Source organism: Gorilla gorilla, chromosome 14 (assembly GCF_029281585.2).
Source record: "Gorilla gorilla gorilla isolate KB3781 chromosome 14, NHGRI_mGorGor1-v2.1_pri, whole genome shotgun sequence".
Classification (NCBI taxonomy): domain Eukaryota; kingdom Metazoa; phylum Chordata; class Mammalia; order Primates; family Hominidae; genus Gorilla; species Gorilla gorilla.
The window spans coordinates 84,027,014-84,047,169 of record NC_073238.2 but is presented as its reverse complement, the minus strand read 5'-3'; the positions used below and the strand labels follow the sequence as shown (position 1 = coordinate 84,047,169).

The following is a 20,156-nucleotide window of genomic DNA, read 5'->3' as shown; positions in this document are numbered from 1 at the left end:
TGCCATTACATAGTCTTTGATGATTATCTTGCTTCAAGCAACATTAAAAAAATAGAAGTCCCCAGATAAGATACCCTGTTATCATCTCACCTCCGAATCATGACTATCCCCTCCTTGGCATCTGCAGCTTCCTTCCTCTTCCTCCCATTTGTTTCCAACTAAATGTATCTTTCTTTCTATTTTCATGTTTGTTCTAAAAAACAAACAAAAAACCTGGGATACATGTGCAGAACGTGCAGGTTTGTTACATAGGTATACTTGTGCCATGGTGGTTTGCTCCACCTATTGACCTGTCCTCTAAGTTCTCTCCCGTCAACCCCCACCCCCTAACCCCTGTGTGTTGTTCTCTTTTCGGTGTCCATGTGTTCTCATTGTTCAACTCCCCTTATGTGTGAGAACAGGTGGTGTTTGGTTTTCTGTTCCTGTGTTAGTTTGCTGAGGATGATGGCTTCCAGCTTCATCTATGTCCTTGCAAAGCACATGATCTCATTCCTTTTTATGGCTGCATAGTATTCCATGGTATGTGTGTGTGTGTGTGTGTGTGTATATATATATATATACACATACCACATTTTCTTTATCCAGTCTATCATTGATGGACATTTGGGTTGGTTCCATTTCTTTGCTATTGCAAATAGTACTTCAATAAACATATGTGTGCATGTGTCTTTATAATAGAATGATTTATATTCCTTTGGATATATACCCAGTAATGGGATTCACGGGTCAACTGGTATTTCTGGTTCTAGATCCTTGAGGAATCACCATACTATCTTCCACAATGGTTAAACTAATTTACATTCCCACCAACAGTGTAAAAGCTTTCCTATTTTTCCACAGCCTCACCACTATTTATTGCTTCCTGACTTTTTAAAAATCGCCATTCTGACTGGCATGAGATGGTATCTCATTGCGGTTTTGATTTGCATTTCTCTGATGATCAGTGATGTTGAGCTTTTTTTCACGTTTGTCAGCTGTGTAAATGTCTTCTTTTGAAAAGTGTCTGTTCATTACCAATTTTTTGATGGGTTTTTTTTATTGTAAATATGTTTAAGTTCCTTGTAAATTCTGGATATCAGACCTTTGTCAGACAGGTAGATTGCAAAAATTTTCTCCAGTTCTCCAGAGTGTCTGTCCACTCTGATGATAGTTTCTTTTTCTGTGCAGAAGCCCTTTAGTTTAATTAGATCCCATTTGTCAATTTTGGCTTTTATTGAAATTGCTTTTGGTGTTTATGCATCTTTCCTTCTATCAACAGCCAATCTTCCCATTTGTGCTCTAGATCTTCTTTCTCTTATCAAGGGATAGATTTCTTCACCTATCCACTTTCACTTTTACATTATCGAGCTCTGCCTTTTTCCTGATGCATCCTACAAAGAAACACATTAACTCTGAATTCTCCTGTTCGAAAAAAACAATCAAACCAAATCAAACTAAAAACAAAAACAAAATGATAATAATTTTTCTTTGATTCCACCTCCGTTTGCCACAATTTCATGTTCTATTTCTTTGCTTTTTCTAACTGTAAATTTCAAAATTGTTGTCCCCAATTTTTCCATATCAATTCACTTTTAACCCACTATGATCTGGTTTATATATTCTGTTCCAATGAGTCCATAAAAATAGATTTTGTAAAGGACTCCAAGGGTTTTCATTGAAAAATCCAGTGGACATTTTTCTGAATTCATTTTATTCTGCCACTTGGTAGCTTTCCAGAGAATTGACCTTTACCTCCTTTCTAAAATGTTCTCTTGGTTTCTATGAAACTTCAACTACCTATTAGTGTGTCTCCTTTTCACTTTTTTCTCTAACATTTCTTCTTGACTCCAACCTTTCCACTATGCTTCTAAAAGATGCAACACCTCAGATTATGCGAAAGGAATTTTCTCTACTCCATCAACCTTCTCTTCTTAGGTAATTTTGCCATTTCCCATATCTCTAAATAGCATACATATTCTGATAACATTCTAACAACTCTGTGTTTTAGATCTCTCCTGTGAACTCCCCACTTATTTATTCTATTGCCTATTTGGCATATCTGATTCAATGCTTCATAGCCATCTCTAAATTAATACATGTAAATGCAATTAGTTAATCTCTCCTAGCCCATCCCAAACTTATTTTTCCTTCAGTTCTAGTAAAGCTACCAAATTGATTAAGCCAGATATAATAACCCATAATAAACCCAATAATTTCCTCACTTTTCTTTCAACCCATCTGCAAATTCTATCAGTTCTATTCTTAGAATAAATATTGTATATGTTTACTTCTCTACCCTCTCTACTGCTGTTATTCCAGGCCAAATTACCACCATGTACTTGCTATGAATTGCATTATGTGAGCCTCCTAATCTGTATTTCTATTTCCAATTTTCCCTACTTCCAAATTATTCTACACACACCAGCCAGAATAATGATAAATTACTAAATTAGGTTATATCTCCCCTCTACTTAAATCCCTAAAATAATAATAGGAGTCATTCTTTTTACTATAGACTACAATGACTCACTGCACTTGTTCAGTTATCCAGCATCATTTTATTCCCCACCTCCTATGATTACTTTACTCCAGTGGCACTGGCCTGACACAACGGAAAGGCTTGTTTACTGGTCTTCTTGAAGCTCTTATATTGTTCCAAGCTCTGCTAGAAGTCAGAACCTCTGTACCTACCCTTTCTACACATGGAATTGTCTTAACATTTCAAATAGCTGGTTCTTTCCAATATTTTTGAAAACCACCGCCCAGTTCTGTTTAGATGAAGGACATGATGTAACTCATATCTTTAATAGATCCTTCTGTCTTCTCCAGGGAGACCTTAGAATTGTATTGTATTGTTTGTCAATGTCTATAGGGCAATCAGAAAATTCTGACAGCATTAAGGAGCAGGGTAGCAATAGAGTGCAGAGAGGGATTAATTACTCTTTACTAGAGATTGATAAGTAGACACCCAGTTGTAACTAAATAAAAAAATTTGCCCTAGTACTGCCAAGGACTCTTTTTCTTTTTGTCCTCTTGATTCTCAGCATGACTTTGCCTTTTTATTCATGACTTATATCAGTGGAACAGTGACTTTTTTTTCTACTAGATCATTTTACATCAATTATAAAAAGTGTTCTCTTTCTGACATTATTCAGAATAGAGAAAGAATATGTTATATCCATTAACTCAATCTTCATTTTTTGTTCACTTCTACAGAAATGTGTAATTTAGATATTTAAATTACTCTCTTGAAATAAGCCTCCGCAATACACCCATTGTCTTTTGCCCATAGAATTATGTCTCCCTTCATATTCTTGGCAGATGTTCTCCAATTCATCTTTTTAATTTTCATTATCCTGTTATGTGAAGTGTGTCTCTTATTCTGTTGGTGGTTGGTAAATGTACTTAAAAGCTGGACTTGAAAAAGTCTCTACACTTATAGAGGTGGAGACTCAAACCAGGCCCACCCCGTGGATTCAGGCACCAGGCCAGTTTTCATGCTAGGATAGTTCTGCAGCCTCAAGCTCAAAGCCTGCCCCAGTATAAAGTCCGCCACCATGGATCTAAGCTTTAGCCCCCAAATACACAGACTCAAAGCCCATCCCACAGACTTAACATTCCTAGCATGTCCCTATGAACTCAGTAGACAAACCTACCACACTGGACCCAGATGCAGGCCTGCATGAATAGATTCAAGTTGCAGGCCCATCCCAGTGGACTTAGGGTCCAGGCCCAACCTTGTAGACCCAGCCAGCAGGCTGGCCTTTGTGGACCCAGGTGTCAGGCTCACTGACCTGCTTACGCAGTCATCGGGCCAACCCACCTGAAGACTCCAGCTTCAAGCCTTCCCTTGGACCTCACAAATGGTCAGTCCAGAATCTGAGCATGTTGACTTGCAAAGGGCTTTTTCTATTAAAGTCAGCCTGTAAAAACTAGAAGTGCCTAATTATTCAAACATAAAAACACCAATGCAAGACCATAAGGATCAGAAATAATCATAGAAACATGATATTACCAAAACCATAAAACATGATTAACCAACCCTGAATAAATGGAAAGTATGAACTCTCTGACAAACAACGAAAAATAATCATTTTAAATAAGCTCAGTGAGCTACAAGAGAACACAGATATACAAATAAAAGAAACCAGAAAAACAAAACATGAAGAAATAGAAGTTCAATAAAGAGATAGAAATCATAAAAAAGGGTAAACAAATTCTAAGCTGAATCACTCAACAAGGGAACTAAGAAATTCCATAAAAACTGCTATGATTTGAATGTCCCCTCCAAAACTCACATTTAAAAATAATTGCTAATGTCATGTTATTGAGATGTAGAATCTTTAAGGGGTGATTAGGCTATAAGGGTTCTACCCTCATAAATTGATTAATGCCATTATCATGAGATTGCTTTGGTTATTGTGGGCATGAGCTCCTAATAAAAAGATGAGTTTGGTCCAATTTGTCTCTCTCATTCACCATTTTATCCCTTTTTCCATGTTGTGATGCAGCAAGAAGGCCCTCACTGGATGTGGCCCTTTGATCTTGAACATCCCTGCTTTCAGAACCAATTGCCAACTAAACTTCCATTTTCTATAAGCTACCTAGCTTGTGGCATTCTGTTTTAGCACCAGAAAATATACTAAGACAAAAAGCTAAATCAGCAGAATTTATCAAATAAAAGAAAGACTTAGTAAATTCAAAGACAGGTCATTTGAAATGACCTAGTCCAAAGGACGAAAGGATAAAAAAAATGACAGAGTGAAGATAGCCTACAAAACTTACATAACATCATCAAGAAAGCCAATATATAAATTACAGGAGTCCCTTAAAGATTAGTAAAAAGAATGAAGAAAAAAGCTTATTGAAAGAAATATTAAGAGAAAACTTCCTAGATCTGGTGAGGGAAATAAATATTATAAGCAAATAAACTCCCCCAAACCCCAAATAGATTAAATATTTTTAAAAATTCGCCAAGATCATATTATGATCAAATTTTCAAAAGCCAAAAACAGAATTTTGAAAGCAGCAAGAGAAAAGCAACCTGTCACAAACAAAAGAACCTCCATAAGACTATCAGGTGTTTATAAGCAGAAACCTTTTAGACCAGGAGAGAATGGGATGACATATTCAAAGCGCAGGAAAAAAAAAAAAATGCTGCCAATCAAGAACAGTATACCTGGCAAGGCTATTTTTCAGAAATGAAAGAGAGATAAAGATTTTCCCAGACAAACAAAATGTGAGATATCACTAGTAGACCTCCATTAAAGAAATGCTAAAGATAATTCCATAACTTGAAATGAAAGGATTTCAAATACAATGTGAAAATATATACAAGTGGACAACTCATAGTAAAGGTAAAAATAATATAAAAATCATAATACTTTAATACTGTAGTGATATACATAAATGATTTTAATTCTAGTACAAACATGAAAAGACAAAATTATTAAAAATAACTACAATATTTTTAATGAATACATGATATATAAAAGATGTAAATTGTGACATCCGTAACATAAAATGTGAGGGGAGGAGAATTTAAAAAGCAGAACTTGAACTTCTTTTTATATAAACTAACTTAAGTTGTTATGAGTTTCTTAAGTTGTTATGAGTTTAAGACATACTGTTATAACTAAGCTTTTATGTATGCCACCTGGTAACTACACATACAAATTCTTTAGTAGATACTGAAAAGAATTAAAAAAACAAGTCAAAGCCAACGACTAAAAAACCATCAAATAATAAAGGAAGATAGTAAGGGTGGAAGGATGGAACAAAGAAACTATAAAACAGTCACAGTAAAAATAACAAAATCGCAATAGTAAGTCCTTACCTCTCAATTACTTTAAATATAATTGGATTAAATCATCCCATCAAAAGACATAGATTTTCTGAATGGATAGAACAACAATCATCATCACAACAAGATACAACTATATGCTAATAAAAGATGTCCTTTAGTTTTAAGAACACATAGGCTGAAGTTGATGAATTAAAAAAAAAAATTCCATGCAAATGGTAACCAAAAGAGAGCATGGTTGGCTATTCTTATATCAGAGAAAGAATAAACCTAAGTCAACAACTGTAAAAGAGACAAAGAAGAGTATTATAAAATTTATAAAAGAGTATATTCACAGAGAGGATTATATCATTGGAATATTCATTCCCTTCAAATATCACATTGAAATTTAATCTCCAATGTGTTAATATTGAGATGTAAGATCTTTAAATATTGATTGGATTATGAAACCTTTGCCCTCATGAATAGATTTATTAGTTCATTCATTAATGGGTTAATGTGTTGATGGATTAATGGGTTATCATGGAAGAGAACAGGTGGCTTTATAAGAGGAGGAAGAAAAATCTGAGCTAACACATATTCAGCCCCTCCATCATGCAATATATTGCACCACCTTCAGAGTTTTTACAGTCTCCACCAGAGAGAAGACTCTTACCAGGTGTGGCCCCCTTGATTTCTCTGCTTCAATAACTGTAAAAAATAAATTCATTTTTTCTGTATGAATTACCCATGTTGAGGCATTCAGGTATAAGTACCAGTAAATGGACTAAAAGAGAAGATAGCTATCTATCTATCTGTCTAGATATAGATACATAGAGATATAGATACCTACAGACACATATCCATAGGTAGATATCTATATATCTATGCCACCAAAACTATCTACATAGATATATATATATAGATACAGATATATAGAGACAGACATATCTATCTATAGATAACTTTATAACATACTTCTTTGTTACCATGAGGCATACATCTATAGATAGATAGATAGATAGATAGATACTAGATAGATAGGGAGATAGATATGTCACCAAAATTAAAGCACCTGAATATATAAATTGAACTAAAAAGATAAATCAAAACTGAAAAGATAAATAGCAATACAATAGTAGAAGACTTTAATATCCCATATTAAACAAAGGATAAATCATTTAGACAAAATGTCAATAAGAAATCTGTAGAAATGAATAACTATAGACCAAATATACCTAACAAACACATACAGACTATTCCATCCACCAGCAGCACATTACACATTGTTTTCAAGCACACACAGGACATTCTCCAGGATAGATTATGTGTTAGGAAAAAAAAAACAAGTCTCAACATACTTAAAAGTATTAAAATCATATTAAGTATTTTTTTCATAAATAATTGTATAAAACTAGCCATAAATAACAGAAGAGAAATGGGAAAATTCACAAATATGTGGAAAATAAGCAACACACTCATGAACAACTAATTGATCAAGAAAGAAATCAACAAGGTAATTAAATAATATCTTGAAACAAAGGAAAATAGAAATACAACACATCAAAAGGTATAAAATGCAGAAAAAATTCTAAGAATTAACTTTATAGAAATAAATGCTTACCTTAAGAAAAGAGAAACTGAGATTGAAAGAGTAATTACAGAGTCTAGGAGTGGAGCAATGGTTAGAGGGTACAAAATCTTAGACAGGAGGAATATGTTTTATTCTCCTTTTTAGATATATTGCAGAGCATGATTAATACTATTGATACAGTATATTTCAAAATTCTAATTAAATTTAAAATGTTCTCACCATAAGACATGTAAGGTATTTGAGGTGATGTGTCAATTCTTCTACATTATATTCATAAATCATAACATCACTTTATACTCCATAAATACATACAGCCTCCTGTACATAAATATATAGACAATTATGAATTGTCAATTTCCAATAAAAATTAAAACTAAAATTAAAATTTTGTCAGAAATAAAATTTGGATCTAACTCTTCTTTTATCAATTGGTAAACTTTTATCAGTAAGTTATACTGCCACCTTACTAAGTTCTAAAATGAAAGGTATAAGATCTTTGTATGTGTGCATATGTATATATATGCGTGTGTGTGTATTTATGTGTGTTTATGCATATGTACATGTATTACATTGTGTGTTGTGTCTACATGTTAGTATCTGGCATAATCATCCAGAAACCCCTTAAGAAATTCTATTTGGATTGGCTTAGATAAGTGAGTGCTCATATAAATTATGAAAATATATAGTGAGTAAGCAAATGCCTTTAGTTCATATGACTTAAGAAAACTTTTCTTTAATAAGCTAGTTTTAAATTTGTTGATAAAATAAAAATATTTTCAGAATTCTCAGCGTAGGTTTTTGCCTGGGTTTACTATTCACACAGAATTACATTTGCCTCTTCTAATTGTTTTAAGGTGACACAACTACAACTGCACTCTAAAAAGAGAATAAGCTTTGTTTTTGTAACTTTGATAAGTAAGACTAGTTTAATATTTTTGGCTTGATGAAAACAGTTGTTTCTTCTAAGTTTTTGGCAAAATACTAATTTCTATAACTATCAGGAATTTACTTAGGTGAATACCTAATATTCCCCAGCTATAAAAATAGTTAACAGAGAAATAACTTAGAATGATGACTAGCTTCGTCTCATATCTCAGTTTTAACAAGTGATATAGTTATAGTTGTTAACAACATATACATTTGGTGAATGAAAATGGGAAAACCTTTACTAATAAACTTTTTATATGATTTGAATTCTTAAAATTATATTTTATTATGTTAAGTAATGGATATTCATTACACTTCTAGATAATTTTCAAATAAGGTAGAATACTAAAACATAAACCAATGTATAAATATAAATATGTTCCCACTTTCTTAAATTTTACAGGAAGACTAAATATATTTGGGTCTATTAATACACATAACATTTTTCTCACAGGGAAATATGTTGCTAATATTTTAAAGATGAATATATGTGACAGACAGTTCAAAATTTTTTGCTTCCCTTGTTTTCTTTTTCCTTTTCTTTTTCTTTTTTTTTTTTTTTTTTGAGATGGAGTCTCACTCTGTCCTTCAGGCTGGAGAGCAGTGGAGCAATCTCAGCTCACTGCAAGCTCCGCCTCCCAGGTTCACGCCATTCTCCTGCCTCAGCCTCCCGAGTAGCTGGGACTGCAGGTGCCCACCACCATCCCTGGCTAATTGTTTTTGTATTTTTAGTAGAGACAGGGGCTTCCCTTGTTTTCAATAGAAATTACAGTTACTAACAGTTAAAAATTCTAATTAATATATAAAATTTTGTATACAAAGTCTACCAAAAAAGTAAGATGTGTTTTTGAAGAAAAAATTATTGCAAAGGTATAAACATGTAGGTGTTTTGGGAATTCTTTTTCCAAAATTCAGATGGTATTTAAAGTTGTTTCAAAGAGTCATTTTAGGAAAGAAATAGTAAAAATATATAAAGAAACAAGGACCATATACAGTGGCTCACACCTGTATTCTCAACACTTTGGGAGGCTGAGGTAGGAGGATTGCTTGAGGCCAGGAGTTCAAGACCAGCTTAGGCCATGTAGCAAGACCCTGTCTCTAAAAACAAACAAACAACAAAAAAAAGTTATAAAAGGAAAAAAGAAGTACATAGGAGATAAGGGAAAGATGTGAAAAAAGTTATAAGTATTAAGATGTATTTTTGATGAGGAGATTTCAAATAAGACCTTAATTTTTCAAAATGATTTAAAAAAGGGAGTGATTTTTTCAAAAAGCAAAATGACTGGTTATTTAAAAAAAAAAAAAAGAAAATATAGGACCAAATTAAAGGTCTAAGCACGTCATAAAAAGTGTTAAGTACATCATGAAAAGTAATGAATAACAAATTTATGAGAGAAATTTGTGTCTGATCAAGCCAGCTATAATTAAAAGAGAATTATTTATAAGTCTTTCTAAAGATTGAACTTTGAGATATGTACACACACATACTGATACAGAATTTAAATTGTGGTCCCCTATGTTAGAACAACAAGGTTTTCTTGAATTATTGATATTTCCTTATATAAAATTGCCAAGAGGTTTTGATTTAATACACAATTGGTTTTCCACCATCATCTGAACGGCAACTTTACAGTGTAGATCAATGTTTTCCTCCAGTATAACTTGATTTTGTACTCTTGGCTTTTACGTTTGCATTTGAATTCTTCCATGTAATCAGAAAATCTTCCTTGCTTTTACTAAAAATCATCTATGCCCCTGCTTAAAGTAATAGTTTTCTTGTTTACATTCCCAATAAATACGGCAAATTGTACATGCATAACCTTAGACATACATTCTTTTTGAGTCTGATTAAATTTAAGTGCCTCTTCATTAGGTTCAACTTTCAAATTATCTAAATGGGCTTTTTATAAGGAGAAACAATCACAGTAGAGGAAATTTTCTTTATCATTTTGGTAACTAGCCTGAGAAACAAAGATTTTTTAATCTTTCCAAGATAATTTCCTGTGTTTCATGTTGGTCTTATTGGGTTTCTTTGATTACTTAGGAAAAAATGAGCTTTGAAATGGTTAAGGTTTGTTCGTTTGTTTTCACATATATGTAACTTTCTTTATTGTTCTAAAAATCCTTCATCACTCTGGTTAAGTGAATGATTATTATATCCCAAAGACATGTGATTCTATTTGGGAGAAGTGTTTTAAACTTTTTGACATTTTGCAGGCTTCCCAAGATCAAGTTCTAAATTAAGTCATTTTTTATCTCAAACTCATTTCACAGAGCCTAGGAACTTTTCAGTTGTATAAAAGAGTTATAAAACAGAGTTATCAAATAAAACAACTTATTTGAGATGTTGAATTATACATGAATCTTTATCAAATGATGAGTGATGCCAGATCTTTCAGTTACATTTATGAATATATTATTGAATTAATTTTCCAAAATTGTATAAAATTTTTAAAGATCTAATATGCCATCAGTCATAATTCTAGTTACTATGTTGTTTGCCAAAAATAACTGTATTTTCTTATCAATTTTGAACTCATCAGATTTTTAACCATGGCTAACATAAAATTTTGTCATCTACATTTACTGTTTTAATTTTTCTCTGAAAGCATCTATGATTAGATTCAGAGAAAAGCCTCTAACAATTACTCTTTAATACACGTTTCTGATAACTTTAAGAACATACCAATAGATAAAGTAAAAATTTTCAAAATTCTAATGAAGAAACTGATGGGTACATAAAATTGTGAATCAAGATTTACCAAATATTTTAATTCTACAAGATTGTATAACTGCTGAATATAATGTTTTTACAACTTTTGTTTGTTTTTGAGCCTGAGTCTCGCTCTGTCGCCCACGCTGGAGTGCAGTGGCGCCATCTCGGCTCGCTGCAAGCTCCGCCTCCCGGGTTCACGCCATTCTCCTGCCTCAGCCTCCGCAGCAGCTGGGACTACGGGCGTCCACCACCACGCCCCGCTAATTTTTTGTATTTTTAGTAGAGATGGGGTTTCCCTGTGTTAGCCAGGATGGTGTTGATCTCTCGACCTCGTGATCTGCCCGCCTCAGCCTCCCAAAGTGCTGGGATTACAGGCGCCAGCCACCGCGCCCAGCCTGTTTTTAAACTTTTCTTTGTAACATTCTGTGATCCTTAGTTAAATGTTTTGTTTTCCAGATTTATGACGTTTTGTCTTAAGCCATCTATAATTTACATCAATTTGGTAAAGTTTACTTTTTAAACAAAAGTGATAACATTTACTTCTCCCTACTTGATCTTTCCAACATTCAGAATGTATTCATGAGTATTCTTATTTCTATGGCAATATTAGTTTTTGCATAAGTTCAATAAGAATCTGCTCTCTTTAGTACAGGATATAGTTGAACACACTGGTTATATTACCAACGTTTTGACCGAAATGCCATAATTTAAATTGTTTATAAGTACTGCAGGCAAAATCTAAAGTCTACATTTATTTCATATCCTAGTCCCAAGACGTTCTTAAATTTGAGATTTTGATGTAATTAATACCCACCTTGCTGCCCTTATGTAAATAATCTGACCAAAACTGATGAAACTAAACTTATTTTACAAATTTCTTTTACTCATATTATCTTTGGTAGAAATTGAGATATCTATGGAGAGAAAAGTTATGTTTCTAAAGAAAAGCTATAATACATCTGCTATTAGACTGTAGCACTGTGCACTGTTTTCAAAGTTTTATTATCTATCTGTAGAGTATACTAGATCCTGAATTCTTCTAGGTTGCTGCAATCTAACTTTATTCTATGAAATTAGTAAAAACAGAAACTACTCTGGTGCTAAAGCCCTATAAGCTGAATGAATTTTAATAAATAAGTCTTGTGCCTGATACATGGACCACACAGAGTGCTCACTGAACTGCCTGCTGTCATAACAAGATATATTCAAAATGCAAACCAAAACAAGAAGTTGATGGTTTCACACTGTAGACAGCTTTTCCTAAGATGGCAGAGTAAGATTCCATATCATAATGAGATTCTTATCTGTCTTCCTGCCTACATTTTTTTACTTGGCAAGATAATGGTATAATTGAAATTTTAAAACTAATTGCTTCCACTGGTAACTTTATAGCATCTTACCTAAGAGATTCTTTATTCCACCTAATGAGTAATTTTGGCAACATCCCTAATACAACTATTGCTCTCTCCCTGCTTTAATTCAACCCAGTCATGGGATACTAGATGATAAATTTGCTGCATATTGGTTAAATAAGAAAATGTCTGGGCTATTGCTAATACTACATCGTGTACCACAATAAATTCCTCTGGGAAAGTTGCGACCTATATACACAAATAAGAAAACAGGCCACATAATGACAATAGGTCTCACCTAATTTCTCATGTCATTTGATTTATTAAATTGTTGTTTTAAATTCTAGGTTCATGGCTCAAAACTATCATGTAAATGGAGATGATCTTATTACCATTAATTTTACTTTGTGTGTGTGTGTGTGCATGTGTTAATTTTGTACGTTAGTTGTAAAATTTCTGCAGAAGTACAACTCCTAACAGAATAGCGCTCACCCGGAACCTTAAGATGACAGTCAACTGCTATGGAAAAGACAAAATGAAACTTAACAATGGACTCCAGGTAGACCTAGCCCTAACCTGAGAACCACTTCCTCCAGTGGTCCCTTAATACTCAAATGTGGCTAAAAGTGACACTGACTCTTATTTGCCAATTATGCCCTCCAATATGAAACAAATCAACAACCTGGGAAAGATCCATCCCCACACCAAGGGACAATCAAAGGCTCGCTACAGGATAACTGGTCAGTGATACTTTTAGAAAAAAAAAAAAAATGTTAACCAAAAAAAAAAAAAGAAAGAAAGAAAGAAAAAGAAATGTGAAAGTTATAAGAATTAAAATGGTCACTTGTATTAAAAAAAAATGAGTGGAGCCAGGGGAGGCTATAAGGCAAGGTTCTTATAGATGAACATCTGATAAAAAGAATTATCACAAAAGACTGTAAAAACCACAACCTTGTACCAGGGCAATCAAAACTTTATACACAAAATGATACTTCTGTGAGGACATCTGCTCAGCAACTGCCTGTCTAAACTTGGACTGGTGCCACCCTTGTTATTGATCTTTGTAGCAAGGATAATTACCTCAAAACAATTATGTAAATCCTCCTCATTTTTTTCTTTAAAAACCTTTGGCTTCCCTTTCCTCCCTCAGTATGTATATAGTTTAATATGGCATGCATATTCACATTGTAACGGCCACTTCTAAATAAATATCCTTTTCTTTTAGAGAGCTTTTCTTTGTCTGTTATTTAGGTTGACATCCACATCATATTTTAGACCTGCTATACAAACATCAGAAGTAGTAGAAACCTTGGAAAATCAGAAATACTAAACAGATTCACATTCATTTACATTGGATTTACTTTTAGCACAATATGCATACACAATATGGGTTAAAAATTTTCTGTAACTATCAATTTGCAAACTCTTGTTCCGAGACAGAAGGACTTTGCTGGCGTAGGACACTTTGGGTTCTAGGACTAAATCCACCGCTATTAGGTTGTATCATTTAGCCCAACTAGAAGAGTTCATTCACCTGTAAAATTAGCTGGTTTAAGTAGGAAATCTCATTGCAAGTGATTTTTGAGTAGGAAATCTCATTGCACGTGAAGAGCTGAGTAAAAAGAATTTTTATTTAACATAGGCACACACTAAATCAATAATAAATAAACTTTGTCCCTAGAAGGAATAATTTGTGTGTAATAGAAGAAAATAATACAATGTGTGATTATTCAGTCATTGAAAATTCTTAAGGCCAATGTAATTTGACATTGAAGGAAATTAGTGTCAAATTCTAAGTCTGGCTTTAAAAGTTTATATTCAACCTGACACCTGGACAGAGTGATAGTTTGAGCTGAAGGTTACACTTTATTTTATCATATCCATTTGAATATTCATTTGTAATTTATTGAATTAAAATGATATTTGGTATGTTAATGTTATATAAAGGTACCAGATTGGAGTTTTGGGAAAGCGACTTTTCTAGATAGAATTGGATAAGTTCGTTTTATTTTATTTTTTAATGCATTTTGTTATATGGGCCTTATTGGTAACAGATTTAAATGTAAAATACAGTGTTTTGATTAAGTTACACCTTAGTTCAAATACACTATAAATCACTAAGCTTTGCTAAATGTTCAACATTTTTTCAATGAATTTGTTATTCAAATATTTTAATTCAGATCTCCCAAGTGTTTATGTAATGACTTAGAATTGTGTTAAATATCGCTCTCCATAGTATTCATTTCAAATTTTCCCAAATGTATTCTGTCATGAAAATTCAGTGAATTGATATCTGCATAATTTACTTTGCCACCTAAACCCTACCATATAAACTTAACACCTGCTGTTATAAAAAGCAGAGCTACTCAAAACATTCTTAAAATCTAACTGTCACAGTCTGGTATATTTTCAGTAGATGTGAAAGTTTACAAACTGGGAACTCTCATTAGGTTAGTCCAAAATCTGAATTCTGTGTTTTTCCTTGTGTGCTTACCAAACCTTTAGAAAATCATTTGTGTGATCCACTTAAGTATCATCTCTGCTATACTGTTAGGTCTCGGAGGATAGAATTTATATTACCAACATTTTTTACTATAGCAGCTACTTATGATTAGCAGAATGATTTGGACAGTCTTATTTTAGTCAATATTTGTAAATGTATATAAATAAATGTGAATGCATGAATAAATGAATCCAAATCCCTTATATTTAGAATGCAACATTCACACTACTGCAACATGTTGACACAGGTCTGGTTGGCAACATTTAATGCAGGCAGGTTCTGCTGTAAGAGTATAGAACTTCATTTGGGGGCTCTCAAGAGTTTTGTCTTAGACTTCAAATTGTAAAAACCATAAGGTTTCTATGGGCAATGATGAGCTCACTCAGTAAAGCACAGTTTGCCTGTTTGATTTATTTAGGCCATTGGATTCTTAATTCCAAGGTGTTTTACAGTATTATATTGGCTATCACTACTCTTCTCCCTCTTTATTCTGTTTTAGTATAATATCCAAGGTCGCAAAAGGAACCATTATGAGATGAACTTTGGTGAAATCCTATGGCCTTTTGGACATTTCTCTCAGACTCTCAATTTGGATTTGAATTGTTGATTAGATAACCATTGGCCATGGTTACGTATTTCAGAGCTGCTGAGTGTAGGTTCAAAATTGGTGCTATTGTTGACTACAAGGAATAAAGAGAAGGGATATTTACAGCACAGTAGTATTTTCCTGAATTGGAGTGGAGGAAAAAGAATCAATGAAAGTGTGGTAAACAGTAGCTAAGAAGAGTGTAAACAGTCTATGTTGAAAATTCCATGACCCTAGGAATCATTTTGCTCAGAACTAAAGGAAAACAGCAGTGAAAAGTAGGAAGACTCAGTCTGTTATGTTCACAACAGACAGAATTTGGGTACTTTAAAAGGAAACACCAGCAATACAAGGAAGAATGTGATAAACTTAAAGACACTTTTTGTCTCTTAGGAAAGTGAATTTAAAAAAAATCCAAAGTGCTTAAATTCAGCATCCAATATTTGTCCTTAATATGTTCGAGAGGGAATAATGCTAATGTTTTAAAAGTTTATCTTACATCTGACAGATATAAGAGAAATATAGGGAAGAAAGTAGAATATAACAAGAATTTCAGTCAAGTTGTTTAACTGCACGGAAAGAGAGGTGACCCTTTTATTGCAATATAAGAGGTCAAAGCTTTTCACGGTTAAAAAAAAGTAAAAAACTGAGAGGTTTGAGAAAGAACACACATTGGAGGATAGAGGCTGAAGAAACACAAAACAAAGGCTAAACAAAAACAATTTTAGTTTGACAGTCTTTTCGAGGACATTTTCTAATTTCAAGAAATGGAAGAACATGTGGGACCCACTTCTGGGATACAAAAGAAAAACTGCTGGAGTCTATCTTCTACCATTGAAAATCTCCATTTAATTCAACATTAAAGTACTGGAAGCATAGCAGTAAATATATACATACATATATTCATTAATTAATTTTAAAAAGGAAAGAAAGACCCAGACGATTACTCAAGAACAAACATATTTCAGATATCACAGCCTGAAGGGGAACCTTTGACTTTCCCAGGAAATGAGAAGACAGTACCCCAATTAATCACCTGATAGAAGAGTTCCACCAGTTGAAATTTCTGTTCATGTATTTTACATTCTAAATAGTGCCACAAAGAGGCACTAGTAGTGATTATGCATCCAAAAATGTTTTTACTGTTTTTGTTTACATTTGTTAGTTTACTCCTTTTCCTGAAATAATTTTCTCCTGTAGTTGGTGGCTGACAAGCATAGGCAAGCATTTCACAGTAGGAGATGCATGTCTAAGAATCACTTGTAGAGCTCTTAAAAAGTACAAAATACCAAATTTAACTTGAAATCAAATATGTTGGAATAAGCTGTGTACATGTGCATATTTAAATAGCTATGAAGGTGACAGCTAGGTGAGGCTCTGACTTAATACCTTATAACTAGTTGCCTTAAACATTGTTTTTGAGTGTTTCAATTTTGCACCAGAAATATTATTTTCTATGGGAATTTGTGTCTAGATCATAAAAAGTAGTAGCTGTTTGCATTTGTTTCTAGAGAATTGATTTTTTTTCCTAAATATTGTGGAACTTTTATTGGTGCTAAAATGCCCTTATGTGTCTTGACCAGCTGGGACGTCAGCAAAGCAGACACACAAGACTGACTGAAGTTAGACTAACCAACTTTGCAGATGTTAAATGAAGATATGAGTCTAATTACGGTAGAGGATGACTCAAGTGGCTACAGCTGGGGATAAAATCCAGGCTCTCCTTAGCCACATGAGAGTGTCATTACAGCAAGGACTGAGTTGAATAAAGACATGATAGTGGAGAAATTATTTTTGAAAATAAATTTATTTGAAAGGAAGAAGAATGTTTATTTAGGAGGCTTTAATTCCCCTGTAGAAATAAAATGTTTACTTAGGAAGATGTTTTAAAATTTACTTTTCTCACATTGCTTAGTTGCTGACAAGGCATGATAGTCAAAACTTTTAAAATTTATTTTCATGTAACAATGTGATAGATTAACCAATGTTTTATATTCTTTTTAACAGCCATGACATTTGGGCTACTTTTTTGTTTGTATGCTAACCAAGATTATGTTGTATTATTCCCATGACTGTATCAGTTTTAGCATGTATTTGATTATACAGTTAAGTAATATGCAAAAGAATGATGCATGAGTGTGGGGAAAATAGATTTATTTTGTTCTATATGCACTAAGTGAAATACTTTGCAGATATTCCCTTTAGGCAAATCATTAAGAAGAAATCGCTGTCAAAGTGGTTCTGACAAAGAGTTTTAAAAGACTCAGGAGTGATGGGAGAGTAAAGTGTATAGAAGGATTCTATATTCAGAATTATTTTCCAGTTATCTGTAATGTCTCTTTATATAAGTAGCAAACTGAAAATAGATGTATTATGGGAGTCATATACAAGAAATATTTTATTAAGATACATTATCACTGATGAGTTATGTTTTTAAAGTTAAAATATAGAAATGGCATGTGTATCATTTTAATTTATGAATTAATATATTTGTTCAATTTCTGCACCAATACATCCGTTAAATCAGAGAAGGATTCTATTTTCTGAAGGCAATGTTAAGGGGCATTTAGAGAAGCCCTTGATCAATGTGATGTACTGCTTATTTCATTGGTCCCAGAATGATCAATAGAAGACATGGCAAAGAGCAGGGAAGAGGCCTCACCACAGTGCTTGCAGAAGTTCTCTAATTCTCTGCCCATCTCTTCCTCAGAGTGGAAATTAATGTTCCTAATTGATAACAGGTTTTAACAACTCAATAAATTGGAGGGAAGGTTGAAATAAAATGTGCCTTCTAAAGTAGGGGATAAAATAGTTATGGGAAACATCCTACTCTTTCTCCAAAGAGAAGTATTTCTTTGGATAGCTCACATCCAAGACACCGATAACATGCATTTTATAGTAAAGTTTAAAGTTTAGCATGCATGAGCATGACTCCTTTCTCTCCTTTTAGTTGAATGAGTTCATGAGTGCTAAAGAACACTCTCATATGGGAGGTTTTTGGCCATCAACATTTCTAGGTTTCAATCATGGAAGTCAAACTACTAAAGTCACTTGGGGATTGTCCCTTGATGTAGTCCTGCATTAGCTCCTGCTCTCCTCAAGGACAATTTGGAGTTAAATATTTTATCATTTTACATGCAAAACTTTCTACTATATTGTGACTGTGAAAGATTTGAAAAGATCATCATTAAAAAAGTTTTGAACAAGAAATGTATATGCTTCTTAAATCATAGAAACATGTATAAAGTTATACTTATAAAAGAAGCTTGTATTAATAGTTTTGAAATAAAAATTGAATCAACATTTAACGTCTTTCCTTATACCTCACTTTAATAAAAATAATTTCATAATACAAGAAATTTAATAAATATAATTATTTTTAACAAATCAAGCTTTGTATAGGTGCCTGCAAATTCTCTCCAGAGTACATTCTCCTCTCCCCAGCTTAAATATAACATTATTATTTTCTTAGTGTGAAGATGCTGCTAAAATGGTTAGATGACCTTGGGCCAAGTAGAACTTACACTCAAGTTTCTTTCCTTGAGAAGAAGTTATAACGTGAAACAAGAACCCATAAAGATTCCAGAACGGAGGTTTGGAGCTTTACTTTGGAGTAGCAGACACTATTCATTCCTCTGATTACACTGTGTTATTGTTTTCAGGCTGATTCTTTAATTTATGCCTTTGTTGTTGGTACGGTAAAAGGAGCATGCAAATATTCACCAGTCGAGAAGTGTACTAACTCATATACTGGCAAGGACAAATGAGGCTCCGAAAATTTAAAACATATTGACCACTCAGTCCAACTTTTAAAGCAATGATTTTTTTTTTCTTTTTACTGAAGTTAGAATACTAAGGATATAAACCATCCAAAACTTCACAAAACGAGTCATTCATCTTGTTTCTTTTTCTAGTCTTGACATTAAAAATTCAGACGTGAATTTGGTTTATCTCATTTTCATATGGTAAAAGAATGTGAGGAATGTTTTAGGAAAATCACAACTTTTGATTTTTTTTTTTTCTTCCTGGAATACTCCAACAGTATCTGTTAATTGATCAAGTGTTGAGTGTATAATTACTGAGCTTTCTGGGAATTTGAAATCAGGGATCTGACCTTGCTTTCTTAGGAGACCAGATACAAATTTATCAATACCCATTGAAGGTAATGATTTCAACTGTATTTGTATTCGATGGGGCAAAAGTAATGGCAAAAACTGCAATTACTTTTGCACCAACCTAGTACCTCCGACCTTACTCCCCTTTGGGGCAATTTTCTTTTTTCCAATGACAATCAGCCCAGCCCAAAAGGATCCTTAATAGCTGTCTCGTCCTAGCGTTATTTTGGTAACTTTAAAAATTTTGAACTACATTTTGGAGAACTGACTACTTTTATAAGATAACATAACTTTTGCCTTATGATTTTATTTTTTGTGATGTTTTTCTAGGTCATTCAATACTCACAATAAAAATAACTATAACTGCTTTTCTTTGGCTTAACATTACCCACTGCATTTTGGACACTGGAGTCAATTTAAATTCTTCAGGTGATGTCTCACATGTGATCAGTCACATGGACTATATCCCAGTATCTGTCATTTCTTCCTCTCTGCTGTCCACAGACATTATTTTATGAAACCATTGAGTCCTGCTTGCTATATAAATTTTCTCCAAACAGGCTGCTATGGAGAGATAAAACAAAAAAATAAAATTTCAGGCC

At 33.1% G+C, this 20,156-nt stretch overlaps 1 long non-coding RNA gene across 1 annotated transcript in view; it reads left to right on the top strand.

Moving 5' to 3' along the window:
* LOC109029352 (uncharacterized) overlaps nt 1-20,156 on the top strand; it is a 95,009-nt gene that overhangs the window by 36,023 nt on the left and 38,830 nt on the right. The gene's annotated exons all lie outside the window — the stretch shown is intronic.